At 40.2% G+C, this 25,598-nt stretch overlaps 1 pseudogene; it reads left to right on the forward strand.

Annotated features, from left to right (window-relative positions):
* Nucleotides 1–109: 109 nt before the first annotated feature.
* Nucleotides 110–17,590, forward strand: LOC129137535 (myomegalin-like; annotated as a pseudogene).
* Nucleotides 17,591–25,598: the final 8,008 nt, after the last annotated feature.

Below are 25,598 nucleotides of genomic sequence, written 5' to 3' on the forward strand. Positions count from 1 at the left end.
TGAAAGTATAGGCAGAACATTTCAAGAACATTTGTTCCTGTGCTCCTCTGCTGAGTAATCCTTTTATTACTATTTTCACATCCACACTTATTTTTTGACTTCTGGGACCTGCAAATGCAACTGGTTGATCTTGAAGACATACCAGCTATGGAACGCCTGACCCAGGAAGTCTTACTTCTTCGGGAAAAAGCTGCTTCAGTAGAATCCCAGGGTCAAGAAATTTCAGGAAACCGAAGACAACAGGTAAGTTATTGGAATATAAACCTTATTTATTTATTTACTTTTTTTTTTGTATTCTTTTTTTTTTTTTTTTTTTTAGTAGAGATGGAGTTTCACCATGTTGGTCAGGCTAGTCTTGAACTACTGACTGCAAGTGATCCATCCTCCTCAGCCCCTCAAAGTGCTGGAATTACATACAGGCATGAGTCACCACATTGAGACAGGGTCTCACTGTGTCACCCAGGCTGGAGTGCAGTGGTATGATCACGGCTCACTGCAGCCTCAAACTCTGGGGCTCAAGGAATCTTCCTGCCTCAGCCTCCTGAGTAGCTGGAGCTGCAGATGCACACCACCACGCCTGGCTCAAACCTTATTTTTCTACTGTGAAATAAACCATGGTAAAGCTGTCAATCTCAGCTATTTGTGGAGGGTTAGTTGATGGTATTTCATAGAGAAACTGTGCTCTAAAGTTTTCTACTTTGGTCGGTAGCAGCTATAGATGCCCCTTTCTGACATTTGTAGTTCTGAAAAGAGCAGCAATTCTTTTGGACACATACCAATAGTTATCCCTCACACTCATACCTAAGTCACCTCCCTCAACTGAATCTTTCTCTTTTGTCTGCATTTAACCATGTTCAGATCTCTCCCACTTAAAAAAAAAAAAAAGAGAAAGAAACCCCTACATTTGCCCCGATTTCTTTGTAGCTACAGCCCCGTTTAACCTTTCTTCAATGCCAGACTTTTCCAAAAGACTTACTTGCCTGTACTCCCTGTCTCCATTATCATCTGTCTCACTAACTACTCACCTCACTCCTTTCTGGCTTTTAACTCTACCTTAAACAACTCTGTTGGTTATACATTATCATAGCTCATTATCTTTATAGCATTTATTACACTCACAATGACACACATCTATGATTAATGATTGTCTTTTTCCTCCACTAGATAGTAAGCTTTCCCCTAGAACCTAGAACAGAGTCTGTCCCATAGAAGGTGCTCAGTAAATATTAATTGAATGAATGAAGAATACTAGTAAGTCCTATTATATACATTTCCCTCTTGCCTGTCCTGTTTCCCTCTTACTACTTTCTCTTGGCTGCTTTCCTGTGCTTCTAGCTTCTCTCCTTTTTCTTCTTTTTGCTCCCATGTTTGAATTCTACCTTACAGGTTTTAAAGATAAAAAAAAAAAGATAATATGACATTGATTTGAAAATTATAAAATAGTATCAAAAGCTTAAGTACTAAGATAGTGGGCTTTTTAAATCATAGTACATGCTAATGCATTTTCTTGTTTCTCAGGATTAACTGGTTTCATGTCTCACTGTGCCATTTGCGTATTGCTGCTTCTCTCTTCTTTTCTCAGTTGCTGCTGATGCTAGAAGGACTAGTAGATGAACGGAGTCGGCTCAATGAGGCCTTACAAGCAGAGAGACAGCTCTATAGCAGTCTGGTGAAGTTCCATGCCCATCCAGAGAGGTAAGAGAGTGGCTGTTTTTTCTTTTATTCTTTATTGAAATTTTTATTTCTTTTACTATTGTATTATTTTTATGCCTTTTATTCTTCATTAAGTGCAGATGCTTATGATACTGAAGAGGGGAGAAAAAAGAGGGACAATTACCGGGGCTACCCACTTTGTCATTTGTTTTATGGATTGCTCTAAGCCTCAGTGTCAAAATCTTAAGTTGGGAATAGCGCCTGTTTCACACAGCTATTGCAGAGATTAAATAAGAAGACAGCTTTGGTGTCTAAAACAATGCCTTGCATGTAGTAAGCACTCAATGTATGTTCATTTCTTTTCTGTGATCCATGTCCTGTTAAAGCCTGTTCTATTATAAACATAAGGCTATACCCTGTCTCTACTAAAAATAGAAAAATTAGCTGGGTGAGGTAGTGCACACCTATAGTCCCAGCTACTCGGGAGGCTGAGGCAGGAGAATCACTTGAACCCAGGAGGCAGAGGTTGCAGTGAGCCGAGATCACACCACTGCACTCCATCCTGGGCGACAGAGCAAGACTCTGTCTCAAAAAAAAAAAAAAAAAAAAAAAAAAAGGTAAGGCTACAATGGGGACTGATATTCATTTAATATCATCAAAGAAAATATATTAATTGGGATGGCTAATATCCTGGGACCATCAATAACTATCATGATGAATATAGTTTCTTCTACCTCTTGATTTTTGGTCACATATATGATACCTCTCTGGATCGTTTTATATTCTCTTCATTTTTGTTTTCTCATTTTGCCTTCCCTACTAGCCCCTTTTACTCTTTTTCAATTTTTATTATTATTATTATTTTTGCTATTCAGTTTCTTGTAATTTATTGTTGGGCTTTAAAAATGTTTTCTTTCTACCAGGAAAATGAAGGCAGAGGAAAGGTATGATAGGACCAGTTGATTGTGTTACTTTTTAAAGAACCTCTGGAGCTTTAGTTTTTATGAACCAGATTCCTTTTCAGCACACCATCCCACCGTCAAGTTTGATAACAAATGAGAAAACAAATATCTTCAGTAGTGGTTCTACTTGGCTCAGTCTTGCTCCAGTTTATATTTAGTTTGTCCTGGGTTTTAGTTTTTCAGAAACAAAAGCTTTTAGTCAAATAATGAAATTTCTCTTGTTTGGGCTATAGGGGTGTGAGATAAGTCTTAGGAGCTATAATTTTGTGTGAAATTGGCCCAGAATCTAGCATAAGGGGCAAGCTTTTAAAAAAAGCAACAGTCCTTACTAATCTATCAACAGTGAACACAAATCCCACACAAAGACTACATTCATTTATTGTGTCCTGGAGAATAATTACTTTACAAAGTCGTGTGGCTCAAAGTGGCATTGTTGGTTCTTTGGAAGCAAATGTGGACTCACTACAGTTGATGTCTAATCCATTTTCCTTCCATGTGGCATGTTTAATCAGCTCTGAGAGAGACCGATCTCTGCAGGTGGAACTGGAAGGGCTCAGGTGTTACGCAGTCGGCTAGAAGAAGTTCTTGGAAGAAGCTTGGAGCGCTTAAACAGGCCGGAGACCCTGGCCGCCACTGGAGGTGGGGAACTGGAAAGTGTTTGAATTCATCACAAGCTTGCCTACTGAGCACTGGCGGGTCAGACTGCAGCCCAGGATGGAAAACCTTGTTTGCACTAACCAGAAAGATCCTTGTCTGACTTTGGTAGAATTAAACGGTGACTTACTAATGATAGAACTGGTACAAGTAGCATCAACTACAAAGTGAAACTCACTTTAGCCTACATGGATCTCACTGTACATACATATCAATCCCTAAATTGAATGGTGGAGGTTGCAAAGTGTATTAGTTTTTCCACTTTTATTCATTCTTATCCCTAGCCCCTTCTCATTGCCTCATCCCTTCTGTGAGCCAATAAAGTTTATTGTTCCCCCACTTTTACAATCCATTTCATGTGTTCCATATCATATCATAAATGCATGTGTATTATTTTTGCCATTCAGTCAACTCCTCTTTGAGAGCATTTTTTTTTTTTTTTTTTTGAGATGGAGTCTCGCTCTGTTGCCCAGGCTGGAGTGCAGTGGCGCAATCTTGGCTCACTGCAAGCTCTGCCTCCTGGGTTCATGCCATTCTCCTGCCTCAGCCTCCTAAGTAACCGGGACTACAGATTCTGGCCAACATGCCCGGCTAATTTTTTTGTATTTTTAGTAGAGACGGGGTTTCACTGTGTTAGCCAGGATAGTCTCGATCTCCTGACCTCGTGATCTGCCCACCTCAGCCTCCCAAAGTGCCGGGATTACAGGCATGAGCCACCGTGCCTGGCCAAGCATTTTTTAAATCAAAAGAATACAAGTTTTAAGATGAGAGAGCAGGAAAGAGATTGAGAGTCTATAAGAATGACTTCGCAGAAGTGATATAATCCTTATCAGAAGGTAATCAAAACCAGGAGAGTAGTCTTGTAATAGTAGACTGCAAGTATTGGGAAGGCCAAGTTAAAGAACAGAGGCAAAAACTATGAAAGTGATCATAGTCAACTTTTATCTCCAATACTGTCTCAGAGTTGACTGTTGTACACAAGTGAAATTAGATTAAGTACAGATTCAATTCTACTTAAAATTTGTTCTTTATTGATTCCTTTAGGTTTCTTTAAACCAAGGTCATGCTATTTAGTCAGAACATGACTTCTAGAATGGTCTTCCAGAGTCAGAATTCTCTGTTTACAAAGATAATTTCAAATATAGTATCCCTCTTTATATTCAGTGTTTCACCAAATAACTCATTATAGCCAGAAGAGGGTATTGCTTCTTCCATTTGTGGCACTAGATAGGGTCCTATGTTTTTCACTATTTAGTACGTATACTTTTCTCCATATAAAAGTAATAGGCTTCAGGCTTTGAAGTGCTTGAATAGTTTAGAAAGAAATGTTACAGATGTATGTTTATAGTTTTAATCATTGTCTCAATGCTTTCTTGTGGCAACACGACAGGTATAAGGAGAGGGATACCAGAGATTGTATTTCTGATGTCTTGAATATCCATAGTGTGAAAAGTAACCGAGATTGCTTTGCAGCTTTGTGGGTTCAACATCATGAATTTGTATTTATTTCCTCTGGTTTTAAGTTTCCTAGGTCAGAAGCCGAGGTTCCAATTACTTTAAATATGGAATTTGGGAACAGGGTTCGAGGCTTTCTAGCACAATAAATGTGACTGAATACCCTTTCTAAACTAAGTAGGGCACAGCTTTTTTTCCTTCCATATTTTTTTTTACATGACACTATTTCTTTCATATGTTGACATGGCTTGTATTACATTCTAAATTTCATCTGTTTCTGTAACTTTAGCTGTGTCTATAACAGATAGAGCATCAGTCAAACTAGAGTGGACAGGGAGAAAATGTTTTACTGGGGAAGCACTCTGGAATCTTCTGATTAAGTCATTTGCAAAAGATTGATAGCCATAAGCCTTACTCTTAATGAATCTGCCATTTCAGTTTCAATGGCTTTTGAGGAAAAAGGAGTCATTTAAGGAAGGAGATAGGAAGTGTAGGCCGATCCATCCACTTTTCTTAGTCTCCCAATTTTAAGAGACCTTTTCTTGCACAAAATTTTTTGTAACTTTCCAGAAGTAAAGAGGAAGGTAATGGAGCTGTAGTAATGTCAACCCATCAAAGACTAGTTTGTCCTGTCATTACAACAAGGCATTTAGGGAACATCTTTCCTTAATTTTACTAATAGACCAAGGAAGCCTTCTGAGTCCGCTAGTAAGATTCAGTTCTGGGTGATTCTTGGTTTCTAATGGCTCATAGTGATTACAGTTTATTAATAATCACTCCTACTTCTGTCAACCTGCAGCAAGAGTAGATTGATAGCAGGATAAATTAAAAGTCTGATCTTAATGTCATAAATATGACTAAAATATGGTACTAACTTTCTGGTCTAGATAGCTGGAATGAGGCTTGCAAACAGTGTTGTCTGGAGAGAGCTTGCTGGTCTAACAACTTTGTGTGATAATTTGGCATTTGGTTAGAGAACATGAGTCTGATAAATTTTATAATCCACACATAGATCATGCTGTGGTTGGACACATCATTTAATAATATTTAGCGTGATATAATATTCCATTTTCTCTTCAGGAGCACAGACTCTTTCTCATACTGGATTATTCTACCTTTCACAGTCATTTTTCAACATGACAGTAATTTTAGATAAAGCATCCTGTGCTTATAGAACCTTGTGCTTGAGTAAAAATAATCTTCAAATAAAAATAATGAAGTAAATTTTTACTTAGGCCGTGCTTAATTGGAAGCATAGAACTTAAATTGAGAAAAAAAATCCATATGATAGATTTTGTTTTTCTCATGTTTCTTTTTAAAATAATAGTAAATAATGCAGAGTAATGGTTGTAAGAGTACAGGGTAGATGAAGTCTGTAGGTTTTAGAACTATAGAGTTGAAAAGAACCTCTAAGAGGACTTATTTAATGAGTGAAATAAATGTCCTTAGGTAGATATTGTCCCTAAACTCTTTTCTATTAAAAGTTTATAGTATTGAAAATTTGATGATTATTAGTACCTAGTACTAATAAGTGCAGTGGTCTTATCTCCTGGTCTGCCCAGGAGTCCTAATTTACATGTGCCTTGGTTAGCCTAAGGATAGAAGACTGTAGTTGTATTGAATCATTATCCTTTTGGAGAAGTAGAAACTGTTTCCAGAATTTTAGTGGGATTTCCTACCCCCAAAAGTGTTTTAGATTATGATTTGGCCTTTTCAAGTCACTTGAAACAGCTACTTTCTGAAACATGTGAGCTGGAAAGCCCTAAGGCTACTTAAGAGATGCTACAATTTAAAGACAAAGATACACCATAAAGGGGTTTGACTGCAGACAGCAGTTTTCTACCACTTCTGTTCCATGATCAGAATCTGTCTAGATAGAGAATTTTATTTCTTAGCAGAAACTATGGAGGACTATATGGAATCTTAATAGTTTTCTTATGATCCTGAAGGGAACGTGTGCAGGTGAAATTGTAGTTTGATAGGAGGCCTCTTTTCCTTGATTCTCTCCATAACATTACAGCACCATAACATTAAAGTCAGCAATAGTTGGTTCATGACATGAAAATGTGAGCATTCTTGTAATGAACGCATGGCAGTGTACCTGGGAGTCAGAGTGAAATGGGGCTGAGATTATTAGACACAAGGGCCCAGTACCGAAGGAAAGAACACTTGGCACTGCCAACTTATTCATGCTTAAAGTTTTAGTTCTTCAGATCACATTTTAAAATGAATAAAATATGATCTCTTGCTATGTTCTAAGTAACTATATGGAAAAACATCACTCCTTTTCTGTTGATCCGATATTAATGGCTTAAAGGAAGATAATAATGACTACAGAGTAGAATTTGGGGGAAATGGTCTTGACTCCACCCAGTTTGGACTCATTACTAAAGAACATGTCATGAGCCAGGTGTGGTGGCATGCACCTGTGGTCACAGTTACTTGGAGGCTGAGGCGGGAGGATCTCTTGGGCCCAGCAGTTCAAGACCAGCCTGGGCAACATAATGAGACCTCATCTCTAAAGCAAAATCAAAACAAAAAAAGGAGGTCATGAAGTTTCCCCTAAGGCTTATTTATGCATGTTGGAGTTTTAAGACAGTTATCATTTAATGATGATTAATCCTTTTTGTAAGGCACCTAGTCCAAAGAGTTCAACCTACTTTACTGGCAAATCCTTACTTTTGCAATGTCCTTTGAGGCAGAGAGCAAAGAGTGTCATTTCAAGCCTCCTGCTGGAGAAACAAGTATTCAGAAATGAAGAAGTGCAGGTAGAATCAATCAAGATCATTCAGATAATAACATCAAGTATACAACTTCCTTCTGCTGATGCTATTTAGGTTCTATGGCCTTCAACTTTCTCAGCCTTTAACTTACAAGCCCATGGACCACTTCCGTTTACCTACAATAACAATAATAATAATATTGTTTAAGGATGGTATTTATTGAGTACACACTGTGTACCAAGCGCTGTTCTAAGCACTTCAAAATCAGCACACCCTTTAAAGTTCACAACAGTACGGAGCGGATAATACTCTTACCCCTAGTTATTAAATGAAGAAACTTAGGAAAGGTGATGACTTGCCTAAAGTGACATAACTAACGAAAAAAGCACAAGTAAAATCTAGACAGTCTATCTCCATAGTTCATGTTCTTAATTATTATGCCATACTCAATTTAAAAAGTTCTACAATAGTATGAATTTTTGCCTCAGTGATAAGAATACCTTATATTTGCATAGTGCTTACATTTTCACCCAAGGATTTTATGTTCTTATGTTTTAGAGGCTTATTGTTGTGTGCTTTGTAGAATTAGATAGCTGATAGAAAATAATCTAAATCTAAGTAAGAGACATCTTGGTATCACCTCCATTTTGTGTTGCTCAGAGCCTAGAAACTTCCAAGAACCACAAGTTGAGAACTTTTATTGAAGTCTCAAAAGTTTTTGATGAAATTGCCAGTCTAACATATAAAACTTAATCTCGAAGAAGCAAGTTAAATGAACAGATTCTTAGCTTTCAGAGAATCTAAAGGTGGCAGACTATTTTATATTTTATCAAAAAATAAGCACAAGAGTCATCAATATAAAAGCATAGGTACCTTTAAATTAGAAATTCAAAGTATTCGAAGTTAGTTCTGAAGATAGTGTTTCGTTGTGCTATAAAAGTTTAGAAAAGGGTATCACCCACACAAGAGAAATTCTCTCATTTATTTAAAAAATGGGCCGGGCGTGGTGGCTCACGCTTGTAATCCCAGCACTTTGGGAGGCAAAGGCGGGTGGATCATGAGGTCAGGAGATCGAGACCATCCTGGCTAACACAGTGAAACCCCGGCTCTACTAAAAATACAAAAAATTAGCCGGGCGTGGTGGCGGGCGCCTGTAGTCCCAGCTACTCGGGAGGCTGAGGCAGGAGAATGGCGTGAACCCCGGAGGCGGAGCTTGCAGTGAGCCGAGATCGCGCCACTGCACTCCAGCCTGGGCGACAGAGTGAGACTCTGTCTCAAAAAAAATAAAAAATAAAAATTAAGAAAAATAAAAAATGGAAAATGGTAAAAGATGTCTAATGTAAACTTATGTTCAGGACCTTGTATGAGATAACTCACTCTTTTATTTCCATATTTTCTATAAATTTTTTAGCTTTACCCCTCAAACATGGGAGAAGAAGTTTCAGCATTTTAATTCAAATTGGTAAAAGGCTGAGCAACCCTTAAAGCTGCCATAATGGAAGAAGACTGTGAGCTAGCTTAAAAAAGAGAGAATGAAGGGGAAGAAAGAAAACCCCTGTGTAGTAGAGTGTCGAGATGAGATGAGCATTTATTTGTCTCTGTCGAATTCCTTATGAAGCCAGAACCATAGCATCCTGCTCTTAAGTGAAATAAGATGGAGCATTATCCAAGAATGCAGACATGGCACCAGAAAGGCTATCAAGATAAGTGGAGGGCAGAAAGTGTCAGATAAAAACCTTCAAGACCAGTGACAGTCACCCTTTCCAATTCTTGCTTCTGGAACCTGGCAGGAATGGTCCTGGGATGTGGGCCCAGCTTGACTCCACAACCCAGCAACAATGGTAGGGGATGAGGATCCTGACCTCATAGAGCTGAGCTTTCTTCAACTACAGGATCCTTCTCTAGCCCCATGTTCAAATGAGAAACAATGTGAACAGTCTGTTTTCTGTCACTGAGACAATTCATTTCCTTTGCTGGAAAAACATAAAAGATTGTGATCGCTACTGTTGTACAGGGAAAGATTTTCCAAAGTAAGCATAACATGATATGGGTGTCCTAGGTAAATTAGTATCCTGGGTTCGGTAAGTTTTTAAAGCAGCCAAAGATTAGGGAATGTGTCCATACACCTCTACTCAGCTAGTATCCTGAGTGAGATGGTTTCTGGGGTTGGTTTGAATGAGTAAGTATTGGAAATTCCTCTTGTACACTGTCTGCCACAGACCTCTAAAGATGCTGAGTGGTAGAGGTGGTAGAGGCTACGCTGAACAGGACCCTTCCTTGATCCAAAGTTAACACAAAATTCATGGTGTAGATGAGGAAACCTAAGCTGTTATTACCAGCATACTTACTACCTCTTAGCACTTCCATGAGATCAGCCTGGGCCATTGCAAATATATAGATGTGAACTGCCCCTGCTTACCTTATCTGCATTGGGTAGTGAATGCTCATGATTCAGGCAGAACCTTTCATGCCTGGATGTCTGAACTCAACAGAAGGTTCTTTGGTCTTGGAGGAAGAAGCAAAGATAAAGATCTGATTTGTCACCAGAAGAAAAAGTGAGTGGCTTCTGTCTAAGAGTCCACAGTCTTGACTTACTGGCACAGCTCTAGTGAAGGCTAGTTGTGTAACCTTGGACTCACCACCTGATCTCTTAGAGGTCCAGGTTAATCAGTGGTCAGAAGTGGAGTTGTAACTGGTTGGTTGCCGAGGCTAGGATCAGAACACGATTTCAAGATTCTTTAAGTTGGGGAGGTTCTATAAGACACAGTGAGTGTCACAGTAGATTTTCTTTGATAAATTAACCATAATAAATTTCTACACTTCCTGAAAACTACAATAATGTAAAACATAGTTCTTGGTCTTAAAATGTATGAACAGTCTTAATTTCAATATAAGAAGGAAGAAATACCCTAGATTTGTGCTGTCCAATAGGATAGCCACTAGACACATGTAGTCATTTAAATATGTTAACTTAAATAAAATAAAATTTAAAATTCAGTGCTTTGAAATGTGGGCCATACTACTCACATTTCAAAGCTCAATAGCCATATATGACTGTGTCCACTGTACTGGGCAACACTGGCACAGAACATTGCTGTCATTGCAGAAAGTCCTCTTGGTCAGTGCTGCCTTAGACCTTTGCCCATACCACAAACTGCAGCTACTTGTACCTTAGAGCAAGGTGTAGATGTTTGGGCCCTAGAGTAGCTGTGTCCATCTTTGGAGAATGAAAGGATGGGTTAAATCCCACGGGGATAAAGCAGTGCAAGAAACCCTTCAGGCAAAGGGTGTCTGCATAAAATAAGAGTTTGAGAGAGGTAAGGAGGAAGGGAGGTTAGAGGAAGAAATTAGGGAACAACTGAATCGTTGGGTATCTTGAATCTTGACTAGACCTGAACCTTACTAGGACACAGGACCCCCAGAGGGAAGTTCCTCAGAGAGATTGTCACCCTATGCACAACTGATCCCAACAATAGATACCTCTGAGAGATTCAGGGCAGCTCTAATCTCCAGGCAGTCAGTGGTGGGGAAAGGGTTAGGCATGTTGGACTCACGTTATGGAAGAGAAAGTTTTTATGTAGCCAGGCAGTGGGGAGTAATTCAGGCTTTCTTGACATTCGAGTGGGGTAACCAGTGCATCTGACAGTCGGCTCCTTAGAAATGGGTCTGTGCAGGCAAAGTCAGCTTATGTTGTGAGGCTCAGGCTTGAGTATGAGTAAGAAAGTGTCTGTGATACAAAAAGTTCTATTTTTCTTTCCAGCCCTGCTGGCTAGGGAGAATTTCTTCCCCATGTATATGGAGAGAGGAAGAAATCAGAGGCAGCTGGCAAAAAGAGTATAATTTAACCTGCTGTCTGGAAGCCATCTGTGAAGGGAATCACTTTTCTTTACTGGACTTGTTTCCAGGTGCAGCTGCAGGGGATGACACCAAAGATGCAAGCACTGAGTTCACTGACAGTATTGAGGAGGCCGCACACCATAGTCACCAGCAAGTAAGTCAGTGTCAGGGTCTGGGGCTTCCAGGGTGGATGACACACAGCCCTTCTGAGGTCTGATGGTCTCCTGCAGCCCCTGTGGACTTAGAGTGAGAAGGTATCTTTTTATATAAACCACTTCTCAGTCATCTTCCTGTTCTCCTTGAGCTTCCCAGCTGCCTTTCCAACCCATGTTTTCACTCCCATTTTTCTCTCCAATCCACCCTTTGGTTTGTGTTCTATCTCTGTCTTCTGCTTCCTGCCCCCTCCTACCCACATTAGTCTCTGTTTATTTTCTGTAGCTATAGCTTCAGAATAATTTTTACTTGCAAGACAATGGACACATTCTTCTTGGGCTTTTTGTAATTGAAACGCACCACAGAAGACAGGGAGTCATCGAAGGGCTGCTCGGGGAGGTGGCAGGGCGGAGGACCTGCTTGGGAAGAAACTCCAAGAAGATTGGAATGCTTCCAAAGCAAGGATCTTTCTCAGTGAAATCTCATTATACAAAGAGAACCTTATGCAACCTGACAAACCACTGAGGTCATGGTGACTCAGTGATCAGCAGATGGTACTTCAACAGCAATCCCCTGTCAAACCTCAGAACTTGAGGCTGAAACATTGTTTCCACCCACCATCAGTGAAGATGTAACTAGCATGTTACAAGAGTGAATAATCTGGACTTCAGAGATTAAGTCACCAATAGTGATCCCACAAGCACTCACTGGAACTCCTATAATGTCTCCACTTTGTCCATGCCATTTAGCAATCTCATCTCCTAGATGGACTGTGCCTATGATTCTTAAGGAGAAAGTGAATCATTGGTAGATATCCCACACAAGCAGCTGGACTTTCCAGTGATAGCTTTCTTGGGGCTATTAGGAAAACTAAACAAGAAATGAGGCTTTCTGGGTCTGCCTGTATGTCTTCTGCATAAGAAAAAGAGGAGACATCAAATCAACCAATAAGAAAAGCCCAAGTGAGCGTCCTCAAATCTTTTGGGATTTGGCACTTGGGGACATGAGTAGTTGTCTGGGATATGTCATGTTCTCAACAGTTTCTTTATAGTAGTAGGATCACCTTCTTATAATAGGATCACCTTCTTGTTGCTATAGCTGTATCCGACCTTCCCTTCTCCCTTGAGTGCTTGCATGAGCTCCACTTTTCCTTTTGCTTGAACAGCTTCTCCTAAGTCCTCCTTACCGATGGTTGTGACTTTAATTATATACATCTCTGTCCCTCCAGACAGATCCCTCTGTCCTCACTCTCTGATTTCATTGAGGATCTTGGGTGAGAAAAAGGGACCTTCAGGGTGAACAAATGTCTACTCTGAGACAGCTAGATTGGGAGGTTGGCTGGTCACTGATGGTTATAATGACTGTGGGACAGGATTAACTTCAGAATAAATGAACAGGAGACACAGATATGAAGACAGTTTCTGATTGATATGGTCTGAAGTACTCCTGGTATTGCAAGTCATTTGCTCTAATTCTCAATTGTAGGCAAACTGATTTGTAAATTTGCTTCTTCAGCCTTCTTTCCTGTAGCCTAGCATGGAGAATCTGACCAGACCCCATTTTGAGAAGGTCAGCCCACCCTGGAATGAACTTTTTACATTAGGGCATTTGTATTTCCCTCACAATACTTGCCACATTACTTGGCATAGGAGAGACGCTTAGTGTAATTATGAGTTAACAAGCCTTTGGATCAGGGCTTGACTCATGATAGACAAAGTATATGCCTGCTGGATGGAAGAATCTCTTGGGTAAGCACCATTTTTCTTTCTATCACCTTTCCTTGAAAATACATCTTCAGTTTTGGGTAGGAGGAATCTTGGTGTATGAAATCATTGCAAATTTACTTCATCTTTTCTGGAGTTTGAGGTTGTGACTCTCCTGCTACCAATTAAATAAAGCTTACTTTGCCATAAGTGTTTTGTGTTCAGATTCTCAAAATTTGTTTGCTTGTTTCCAGGAAAATGGTCCCTTAAGATAGATTTTGAGCTTCTCCTTGTTATGTCCTTGGAAGGTAAACTTTTGCTTGACACCAAGCTCCCTTCCTACTCCAAGCATTCATATGCATTTCCTAACAGACACATCCCACCTTGTCTTTCTTCCAAGGTGAGAATCACCTTTTGGCCAATGCAACTTGCTTCCTCCTTATTTTTTGGACTCATCCACCTCGGGAAGCCTCAAGTCTGGCCATGATAGTAATTTTCCCTAGATTATCTCCCACAAAATTCTATTCTCAAGCAGATATAAGATCTATAATAAATACCTATGAAATTGCTGTGAGAGAAACTAGAGTATCAACCATTGCTTTTTTTATGTGAAGTTTTGTAATGGACAAAAAGTTAATCAAGAATAAAGATTCAAGCCCAGGTAGTGTGCATCTATAGTTGCAGCTACTCGGGAGGCTGAGGCAAGAGAATCTCTCGAGCCCACGAGTTCGGGGCCAGCCTGGGCAACATAATGAGACCCCCTACCTCTTAAAGAAAAAAAATCAAGATTCAAATACAAAGAACAGACGTTAGTAGACAAAGTGTGATAAACTTGAAAAAAGCTATTTTAAAAAAAGTTATTTTTGATTGACAAATTGTAATTATATACATTTATGGGGTATGATATGATTATATATATACACACACATATGTATACACACACACATATGTATACATACACACAAACAATATGGAATGAGTAAACCAAGCTAATTACATATTCATCAACTTGCCTACCTATCATTTTTGATGGTGAGATATTGGAAATTTACTCTTATTTTGAAATATACATTATTATTGGCTATAGTCACCCTAGTATGAATATATCTTAAGACCTATTCTTTTTTTGATACCTTTGATCAATAATTCCCCCTACTCTCCCTTCCCACTCTACCAGCCTCTAGTAACTACCATTCTACTCTGTGCTTCTATGAGTTCAACTTCATTAGATTCCACATATAGGTGAGCTTATGTGGTATGTGTGCCTGGCTTATTTCACTAAGCATAATGACCTTCAGATTCATTCATGTTGTCACAAATGAAAAGAGCTCTCCCCCAACATTTTAAGGTTAAATAGTATCCCATTGTGTATTATCTGCCACATTATCTTTACCCATTTATCTACTGATGGACCTAGGCTGGTTCTACATCTTGACTATTAATGAATAATGCTGTAATTAACACGAGAGTGCAGATATACCTTTAACATATTCATTTCAGTTCCCTTGGATATATACCCAGAAATGGGATTACCGGATCATAGGGTAGATTCTATTTTTAGTCTTTTGAGGAAACTCCATACTGTTTTCCACACAATGTAGTAATTTACATACCTATTCACAATGTGTGTATTCCCTTTTCTCTGCATTATTTCTAACATGTCATTTGCCTTTTTGATAAATGCCACTCTAACAAGTGTGAGATGATATCTCATTATGGTTTTAATTTGCCTTTCCCTAATGATTAGTGATGCTGAGCATTTGAGAAAAGCTAATTTACATTGTGACAGATATGAAGCAATAGGGTAAAAATAAAACAATGTCATTCAAACAGGATATCAGATTTGCACAGAGGCCTTTGTGGGGCAAATGGGAACCCAGCACACAAAAAGTTGAATTATATGAAGCAATATCACAAGTGAGTTAGGAAATCTGAAAAAAAAAAACCAGTAAGAGAGATATAATTAAAAATAGACCTAATGGATTCACACTATCACTACAAATACTGGAAGCCCTGGGGTTTCATTTGGGGGAAAGAAATATTTGCTTTCATACATGATCAAAACTAATGAAAAGGCTAGATCCTGAGTTACTTTTCAGGCATTTACATTTAAAACTTAAAGTTAGCCAAAGAAAGTCCACTTTGAGATGGAAATATGAAAACCCAAATTAGCCTGGGGAAAAATCAGATCCCTAGGCAATGTTTGATTTTCTCACTTTAAAGTGGGAAATTAGATCAGATGTACCTTAAGGTTTTTCTGGTGTTAACATTCATGGTTCATAATTTTTTCTTTTTAAAGAAAATAGGTATATTGAAACCAATAGAACAAGATAACATATATCCAGAAGGCACTTTAATAATGGGTAAACTTCATTAAAGTTAGACATTATTTTTAAGCAGAAGGAACCCTTAAGGCCTAGAAAAGAATAATGCTGTGCCCACACTCAAGACTAATGGCAAAGTGTGTTTTAGTTAAGTTACTTGGAAAGAGTTTATATAGAATGAGAACATCACGTAGTTTAAATGAGGGATGGGATCATAAGCTTTCAGAAGTGGTTTTATTTGGTCCCCATTCCTTTGTTTTGTCAAAAATGCAGGGGGGCACATATGGAGATGGCCACCAGCCTGATTAAGCCTGTCAGCAGAATCTTAGAGACAGACATTCCCAGGAGCCTGCCAAATCTCAGGCTCACAAAGTCCAAATAAGATTGGGTGCCTGGGAATTGAGTGGCTTTGTCTAAGGATCTTTCTTCTTTGACCTGGGTGCACATGTCTTCACAACCTCAACTGCTATGCTACTGAACACCATTGCACATGCATACTGTGAATCGACCCTACCACAAACCTGTGACCTACATTTGAACATAACTTTGTTATGGGGAATAGCAAAAGTCAGTGGCTTTGCACCAACCCCAGCAGCTCTGTCAATCGTTGATCCATATAAGCTGTTCTGGGCCCTGCTCTCTTCAATGTATTGGTGACCTGAATGGAGATATAAAGCATATAATTAATTCTACAAGTTATCCCCAATCAGGGGGCCACTACATGATTTGTGGAAATGCACATCAAATATTTGGATGACTTGGATAATTGAGAATGATGCAGTATAGCCAGAATGAATTTATAAGTGACAATTACAAGTCACAATATTTATAGAGAGAAAAGAAAACAACATGACTCAGCAACAGCTGTGGGGGAGGGGTGGAAAATTCAGAGGTCAAAATTGACCCGAAGTTAAGTAAAAGCTCCAAATGCTGCCACTGAGAAGAAAAAGAAGCCAATGTGACATTGGGACATATTAAGATTAATATTGGACAGACAGGCAGGAACTCCTTGTACTAAAGTAATTAGTCGTATGCTAAGTAGATTATCATACTCAGATTTTGATTTCTACACTTTTAAAAGCATGGGAAAAGACCAAAGATAAGCCCAAAATGAACAATAATAAAGTCTAAAAGTTAACAAATTCCCATTTGAGGAAAAGCCATAAGATCTGCTCTAATTAAAACATTGATGAGTAACTTCAAGAGTGTCCTCGAGAAATAGAAAGGTGCTGGGCAATTGTTCCTGCCTGTGTTTCTTCCACATGCTGAGATTTGTAGAGAGAGTTTGTCTGGCAGCATCAGCACAAGGATAATAACCAAAAGGTGAGGTTGGCTGCTAGGCAGGATGGCTTCACCTCCACCTCCCAGTAGCTGCAGAGTGTGATTCTTCTGCTGCCAATGAAATAGTTGGTGTTGTCTTCCCTGTAGCTCCACGTTATTCTAATTCTATAACTGTGTCTGCCGACTGTTTCCCCGGTGCCGAGTCCCCCCTCTCAGCTGTCCTTGAGGGAGTTGGAGTTACAGGCAGGGCATTAGGCTTTGCGCCCTGATATCTTAAGCCATCATCTCCCGCCATCCAGGACTCAGGTGTTGCAGAGCTGATGAAGCTTCCTGACTTGTGAGAAAACTCGCAGGACTCTGTCTCCTCAGGAAGAGAAAGAATCACCATATTCGCACCCTCCAGTCCTGTTTCAACCTCGTTTGTTTGCATTTGTTTTAATTTCTTATGTGCTTTTCTCCCTCACCATCTCTGGATTCTCCTCTTCTCCATGGGGAAATTCCTCCTGCTCATTTTGTGTGTCCTTCCCACCCAAACCAGTCCCCAGGGCCCTTATGCCTGACTAAGGAGGTTCTGGTTAGGGAGTTTATTTTAGATCTGCTTTTTTTGTTTGTTTTTGTTCTCATTGAAAACTGCCTTTGCAATCTCATGTTTCTCTTGGGTCCTCTTTAATGGCCTAACTTCTTCAAACCATGATTTTCTTTTAGCTCATCAAGGTGGCTTTGGAGAAAAGTCTGGCAATTGTGGAGACCCAGAACCCATCTTTTTCCCCTCCTTCCCCGATGGGAGGGGACAGTAACAGGTGTCTTCAAGGAAGAAATGCTCCACCTGAGGGCTGAGATCCACCAGCACTTAGAAGAGAAGAGGAAAGCTGAGGAGGAACTGAAGGAGCTAAAGGCTCAAACTGAGGAAGCAAGATTCTCCTCAGTGTCCCACATCAGGTAGGACATTCTTCCCAGGGAAGGGGAGCTTGAGGGTCATGAGGCACCACAGCCAAGGGGTGCCTATCCCAGGCTCCATGCATTAATATTTCTACAAATTATTTAGATAGAAGTAAGTCATATTGGCTAATGGTAATCACTTTCTGTTATTCAAATAATCCTGGTCTTAATTCAGTATAACAGTGCCCACTATTATTGTGCATCTGCCAGTCATACATATGACAGTCATGGTGGAAACCTCCTTGTTACATGACCTGTATTACAGTTTTTAATTGACTGAAACATGTAAGGAATCCTAGCTACCTAATACGTCTCACTGCTATATACAGAACCAGAACAGTTCACGAAGGAGGAGGAATTTTTTGTTTTTTTTTTTTTTTGAGATGGAGTCTCCCTCTGTCACCCAGGCTGGAGTGCAGTGGCGCGATCTCGGCTCACTTCAAGCTCCGCCTCTTGGGTTCATGCCATTCTCGTGCCTCAGCCTCCTGAGTAGCTGGGACTACAGGCACCCGCCACCATGCCCAGCTAATTTTTGGTTTATTTGTTTTTTTAGTAGAGGCAGGGTTTCACCTCGTGATCCCCGCGCCTCGGCCTCCCAGAGTGCTGGGATTACAGGCGTGAGCCACCGCGCTCGGCCAGAGGGTTTCTATAGAGGCCCCTCCCTCTCCTCTCAGCTCTCGCTCATAAGTCCTTGAATCATAGAATATCAATTTTAATCATCTCTGCTGCTTTAGTAATTTTACAAAAATAGCAGATAGCTCATTCATTGGTTAGATTGGCCACTCTGTCTTTGATGGCTTTTTGTCAAAAGATACTTGGAGAACATGCTGATACTGTAGGGCTGATCCATTTATTCATTCACTCCCAGGACTATAATCATCACTGTCTGTTTAAAGTACAGCTGTACAACTTCTAAATCATGCCCTATTGTTTCCCTGCATATTACATGCCACTTAAACTTCCCTGAATAATGTTAGCACTTTGAAAAGGACCTACACATCTAGCCTCATGTCCTTGTTTCATAGCTGAGGAAACTCAGGCCTAGAAGGTTTCAAGTGACTTGCTCAAGGTTGCATAATAGTCTGTGGCTCCCAATTTCTAACATCTAAACCTTGCTTATATACTGTATACTTTGTCAAACAATTTTTAAAAAATTCTTGTGATTGTTCTAAGTGCTGATTCTCTTGCTCTGAATTATCAAAACTTTTTCCTTAACTTCTACATATTATTTATATGTAGCATATTATATTATTATTAAGTAAAATAATAGCATATTATTTTACTTAAAATTTTGTATGTGTAAACTTAATTGAGTTGTCATGGGTAAAAACAGTACATCTCTTTTGATTCTATTGTTGAACCTACAATCAAACCCTCTGTAGATATCCCTGTGGATTATTTTCCTTTGTCCTCAGAGTTACTAACCTGAAACTCTGATTTGTTCAACCCTCCACCCAACCTACAGAATCACTTATACTGTAGAAGCTAGAATCTAATGCATTGTTCTTCCTTTCAAGAAGGTTGTGTTTTTTTTATGTTTGTATTTTAAAACATCAGTTAATTTTTAAACATGAAGTTAGAACATAATATTAAATATTCTTTTCCATATACACCTGTGCCCTCTTTATCCCCTTTCCACATCCCAGTTTTGGTAAAATACTTATCCCCTTTTTCTTTATTGAGAAACTATCTCATAGATTGTCTGTGTGTATCCTAGTCCTATTTTCCTCCCAGAAACACACCAGACAAGCTCTTCTCTAGATTCCAAGACTCCTGGATTCTGAGAAAAATCAATCTAGGTACATAGGCCATTGCTGATCCTTCAAGTTGTGAATTACCCATTTCCTGTGCATCCTCTAGCTCAGCGGTTCTCAGTTTAGCATGCTTAAGAATCACCCGTGGGCCGGGCGTCGTGGCTCATGCCTGTAATCCCAACACTTTGGGAGGCCAAGGCGGGCGGATCACCTGAGATCAGGAGTTCGAGACCAGCCTGGCCAACATGGTGAAACCCCTTCGCTGCTAAAAATACAAAAATTAGCTGGGCGTGGTGGCGCATGCCTGTAGCCCAGCTACTTGGGAGGCTGAGGCAGCAAAATTGCTTGAACCCAGGAGGTGGAGCTTGCAGTGAGCTGAGATCTCGCCACTGCACTCCAGCCTGGGCGACAGAGTGAGACTCTGTCTCAAAAAATAAATAAAAATTTAAAAATCACCTGTGGAACTTAAGTAAAATGTGGATTCATAGGCCTTAGCTCTACAGCTTTTTTAACAAGCACCTTATGGGATTCTGCTGTTGGTATTTCTCAGGTCTGCAGCTAGTACAGCAGGGATTGAATGACTTCCCAGTTAGACCCTGAGCTAGCCATACCGTATATGCAATTTCATGTAAGCATCTGCTAACTCCACTAGGTAAGTGTTATCATCCTTATTTTATATAAAAGGAAACTGAGGCTCAAAGAAGTTAAGTGAATAGACTTGTTACAGCCATGTTTGCTTCCACTCAACCCTAGTATGAGTTTGTTGTTGTGGAAAGAATTTATCTGGAATGTCTTGGTGCAAATTAGCTGTTTTGGTCAGTTTTCTTTCTTCAACAAATATGAATGATTTATGTAGCAGGCACTTGTGTAAGCACTGGGGATATGGGGTGAATAGGACAGACACAGTCCCTACTCTCAAGAAGGTTATCTCTATCATGTGAGCCAGACATAAAGCAAACAATTATCTAAGTACATTTTGATTGTATTAATGGTACTGATTAGTGTTATTTATTTATTCTGTGTTCCTAAGTCCCAGTGGTTTGAAACTGACTAATGATAAATAGAACTGTAGAATTCATAACAATAAATTTGTTACAGAAAAGGTCTTATTTTTTAGCAGCGTAAGTACTCTTGTTTATTCCAGAGGCTACTAAAAATTAGAACATATGAGGCTGCGTGGCACAAGTAAAGAAAACTAGCCTGCATGGGCTCTGAAATTGAGGCAGTAATTAATAGCTTACCAACCAAAAAAACTCCAGGACCAGACAGATTCACAGCCGAATTCCACCAGAGGTACAAGGAGGAGCTGGTACCATTCCTTCTGAAACTATTCCAATCAATAGCAAAAGAGACAATCCTCCCTAACTCATTTTATGAGACCAGCATCATCCTGATACCAAAGCCTGGCAGAGACACAACAAAAAAAGAGAATTTTAGACCAATATCCCTGATGAACATTGATGCAAAAATCCTCAATAAAATACGGGCAAACCGAATCCAGCAGCACAACAAAAAGCTTATCCACCAGGATCAAGTGGGCTTCATCCCTGGGATGCAAGGCTGGTTCCAACATATGCAAATCAATAAACATAATCCAGCACATAAACAGAACCAAAGACAAAAACCACATGATTATCTCAATAGATGCAGAAAAGGCCTTTGACAAAATTCAACAGCCCTTCATGCTAAAAACTCAATAAATTAGGTATTGATGGGACGTATCTAAAAATAATAAGAGCTATTTATGGCAAACCCACAGCCGATATCATACTGAATGGGCAAAAACTGGAAGCATTCCCTTTGAAAACTGGCACAAGACAGGGATGCCCTCTCTCACCACTCCTATTCAGCATAGTGTTGGAAGTTCTGGCCAGGGTAATCAGGCAGGAGAAAGAAATAAAGAGTATTCAATTAGCAAAAGATGAAGTCAAATTGCCCCTGTTTGCAGATGACATGATTGTATATCTAGAAAACCCCATTGTCTCAGCCCAAAATCTCCTTCAGCTGTTAAGCAACTTCAGCAAAGTCTCAGGATACAAAATCAATGTGCGAAAATCACGAGCATTCTTATACACCAATAACAGACAAACAGAGAGCCAAATCATGAGTGAACTCCCATTCACAATTGCTTCAAAGAGAGTAAAATACCTAGGAATCCAATTTACAAGGGATGTGAAGGACTTCTTCAAGGAGAACTACAAACCACTGCTCAACAAAATAAAAGAGGACACAAACAAATGGAAGAACATTCCATGCTCATGGATAGGAAGAATCAATATTGTGAAAATGGCCATACTGCCCAAGGTAATTTATAGATTCAATGTCATCCCCATCAAGCTACCAATGTCTTCGCAGAATTGGAAAAAACTACTTTAAAGTTCATATGGAACCAAAAAAGAGCCCGCATCACCAAGTCAATCCTAAGCCAAAAGAACAAAGCTGGAGGCATCACGCTAGCTGACTTCAGACTATACTATACGGCTACAGTAACCAAAACAGCATGGTACTGGTACCAAAACAGAGATATAGACCAATGGAACAGAACAGAGCCCTCAGAAATAATACCACACATCTACAACTATCTGATCTTTGACAAACCTGACAAAAACAAGAAATGGGGAAAGGATTCCCTATTTAACAAATGGTGCTGGGAAAACTGGCTAGCCACATGTAGAAAGCTGAAACTGGATCCCTTCTTTACATCTTATACAAAAATTAATTCAAGATGGATTAAAGACTTACATGTTAGACCTAAAACCATAAAAACCCTAGAAGAAAACCTAGGAAATACCATTCAGGACATAGGCATGGGCAAGGACTTCATGTCTAAAACAACAAAAGCCAAAATAGACAAATGGGATCCAATTAAACTAAAGAGCTTCTGCACAGCAAAAGAAACTACCATCAGAGTGAACAGGCAGCCTACAGAATGGGAGAAAATTTTTGCAATCTTCTCATCTGACAAAGGGCTAATACCCCAAATCTACAAAGAACTCAAACAAATTTACAAGAAAAAAACAAACAACCCCATCAAAAAGTGGGTGAGGGATATGAACAGACACTTCTCAAAAGAAGACATTTATGCAGTCAACAGACACATGAAAAAATGCTCATCATCACTGGCCATCAGAGGAATGCAATTCAAAACCACAATGAGATATCATCTCACACCAGTTAGAATGGCGATCATTAAAAAGTCAGGAAACCACAGGTGCTGGAGAGGATGTGGAGAAATAGGAACATTCTACACTGTTGTTGGGACTGTAAACTAGTTCAGCCATTGTGGAAGACAGTGTGGTGATTCCTCAAGGATCTAGAACTAGAAATGCCATTTGACCCAGCCATCCCATTACTGGGTATATACCCAAAGGAATATAAACCATGCTAGTATAAAGACACATGCACATGTATGTTTATTGCGGCACTACTCACAATAGCAAAGACTTGGAACCAACCCAAATGTCCATCAATGATAGACTGGATTAAGAAAATGTGGCACATATACACCATGGAATACTATGCAGTCATAAAAAATGATGAATTCATGTCCTTTGTAGGGACATGGATGAAGCTGGAAACCATGCTTAGCAAACTATCGCAAGGACAAAAAAACCAAACACCTCATGTTCTCACTCATAGGTGGGAATTGAACAATGAGAACACTTGGACACAGGAAGGGGAACGTCACACACCGGGGCCTGTTGTGGGGTGGGGGGAGGGGGGGATAGCATTAGGAGATATACCTAATGTAAATAATGAGTTAATGGGTGCAGCACACCAACATGGCACATGTATACATAGTAACAAACCTGCACATTGTGCACATGTACGCTAGAACTTAAAGTATAATAAATATATATGTATATATATAGAAAAGAAAACTAGCCTGCATGTCATGAGTCCAAGGTTTCTAGTGATGGTGCTGCCACCAAGAAGCTGTGGAAGTTTGGGCAAGTCTCTTACTCTTCCTGAGCCTTGGCTTTCTTGTATATAAAAGACCTTGTGGTAGGTCTCAGGTTGCTTCATGCTCTGGGGTATGTCTGAGTTTATCGTGGGCTGAGATGTGGGTAAGAGGAACTGTTAGGAACTGTTGTCAGGACCAGACCTAGCCCTCAATTATGTGTTTCCTGCAGGAATACCGTGCTGAGCCTTTGCCTTGAGAATGCAGAGCTGAAAGAGCAGATGGGAGAAGCAATGTCTGATGGATGGGAGATCGAGGAAGACAAGGAGAAGAGCGAGGTGATGGTTGAGACTGGTAGCCAAAGAGGGTCTGAGTGAGAGTAGCCTTCAGGCTGAGTTCAGAAAGCTCCAGGGAAAACTGAAGAATGCCCACAATATCATCAACCTCCTCAAAGAACAACTTGTGCTGAGTAGCAAGGAAGGGAATAGTAAACTTACTCCAGAGCTCCTTGTGCATCTGACCAGCACCATCGACGGAATAAACACAGAACTGGTTGGTTCCCCTGGGAAGCACCAACACCAAGAGGAGGGGAATGTGACTGTGAGGCCTTTCCCCAGACCCCAGAGCCTTGACCTTGGGGCTACCTTCACAGTGGATGCCCACCTAGTAAGTGTGGGCTTAGATTGAGTGAAAAACAATTGGAGAAGGGCTTGAGATGACAGTGTTTACCTTAAAACATTCTCCCATATGAATCAGGAGGTACCAAGAGAAGGTTCTCTGTACCACAAACAATAGTAATAATATTCTGCCTACATTCAGCCTTTAGAAAGGCTTTTATAACATAAATATTTCTTGAGTACTTAATTTTTCAGATAACACACTAGGCATTGGCATGGGGCAATAAAACCAATGGCTGCCCTTGAGATACTTAATATAGTCAGGAAAGATGGCACACAAACAGGTAATTTTAACAGGATGTGGTAATTGCTGTAACATAGGGATTCATCAGGTTATGAGGCAGCCCAGACAAGTGGTATGTAATGACATCCCTTATCACTGCCATTTTTTTGTCACAGCTCATCACAGGTGTCTGTTCCTGGACCTCAGATGGGTTACTGGGATCCTCTTTAGGGAAGGAGCCGTGCTGAAGATTCAGTGAAATGGAGAATACAGGGATTCTGAGAGAATCAATGGGACAGAATGCAAGGGGAGATGAGTGGAGGGTTCCACCCCTTCTCTTTTTGACCACTGAGAAAACATTTCCTGAGAGCTCCTCTGTAGACTTGATTGGTGCTGTGCTGTGTGCTGTGGATACAGATATGAAGAAAACTTTATCCCAGCGCTCCAGGAGCTCCATCTGGAAAGCAAGTCACTGCCAAATGGCATGAGAAGTGCTGTGACAGACTTGAGTAAAGTCCACAGGGTTCAGAAGGGGCGGTGGTCGTCACTGCATGGGGGTGACCTCAGACTGTCCCGATCCCTGTATTGGCCCCTTTCACAGTTGGATAACCAGTCCCAGCCTCATGACCCTGGGCCTCAGTCAGCGTTTAGCCTACCAGGGTCCACCCAGCACCTGCGCTCCCAGCTGTCACAATGCAAACAACGCTATCAAGATCTCCAGGAGAAGCTGCTGCTATCAGAAGCCACTGTCTTTGCTCAGGCTAATGAGCTGGAGAAATACAGTTATGCTTAGTACTTTTACTAGTAAAGAAAACTAGCCTGTGTGTCTTATAAGTTCTGTATGTTCCATACCTACATAATGTGGTTATTGAACACATGAAGTGTGGCTAGTGCAACTTGGACATTTGGTTTTATTTAATTTTAGTTAATGTAGTATAAAGTGGCCGTATGTGGCTGCTAACTACCTTATTGGACAGTACAGGTCTAGGGTCTTGGGGCTCTAAATTAGTTCAGCTCCATTCAACATTTATTGAACCCCTGTGGATAAAGCACTTGCCAGCTTCAGTGGGGCTGCTAAAGATGGTAGTGTATAATCGCTGACTTAAGGATATCTGGTCCCAACTAAAGCCTGGGTTTTCTGAAGGGGGGATAATCAATGAAAAATGCAGACTCCTCCTGTGGAAAGAAATTCTGCTTCCTGGAGCTGGTGGTCTCTTCTCCCACCAGTTCAGAGAAGCTTCTCTCGCACTGTGGATCTGCCCTCCCTGCCCCAAAAGGTTAGGGCATGTGCCATTGAGGCTGAGGGCATATGTGGGAAATTCAGACATTGTCTAACACCTGCTGTCTCTTTCCAAGCAG

The sequence above is a fragment of the Pan troglodytes genome, chromosome 1 (genome assembly GCF_028858775.2).
Source record: "Pan troglodytes isolate AG18354 chromosome 1, NHGRI_mPanTro3-v2.0_pri, whole genome shotgun sequence".
In the NCBI taxonomy this organism is placed as follows: Eukaryota; Metazoa; Chordata; class Mammalia; order Primates; family Hominidae; genus Pan; species Pan troglodytes.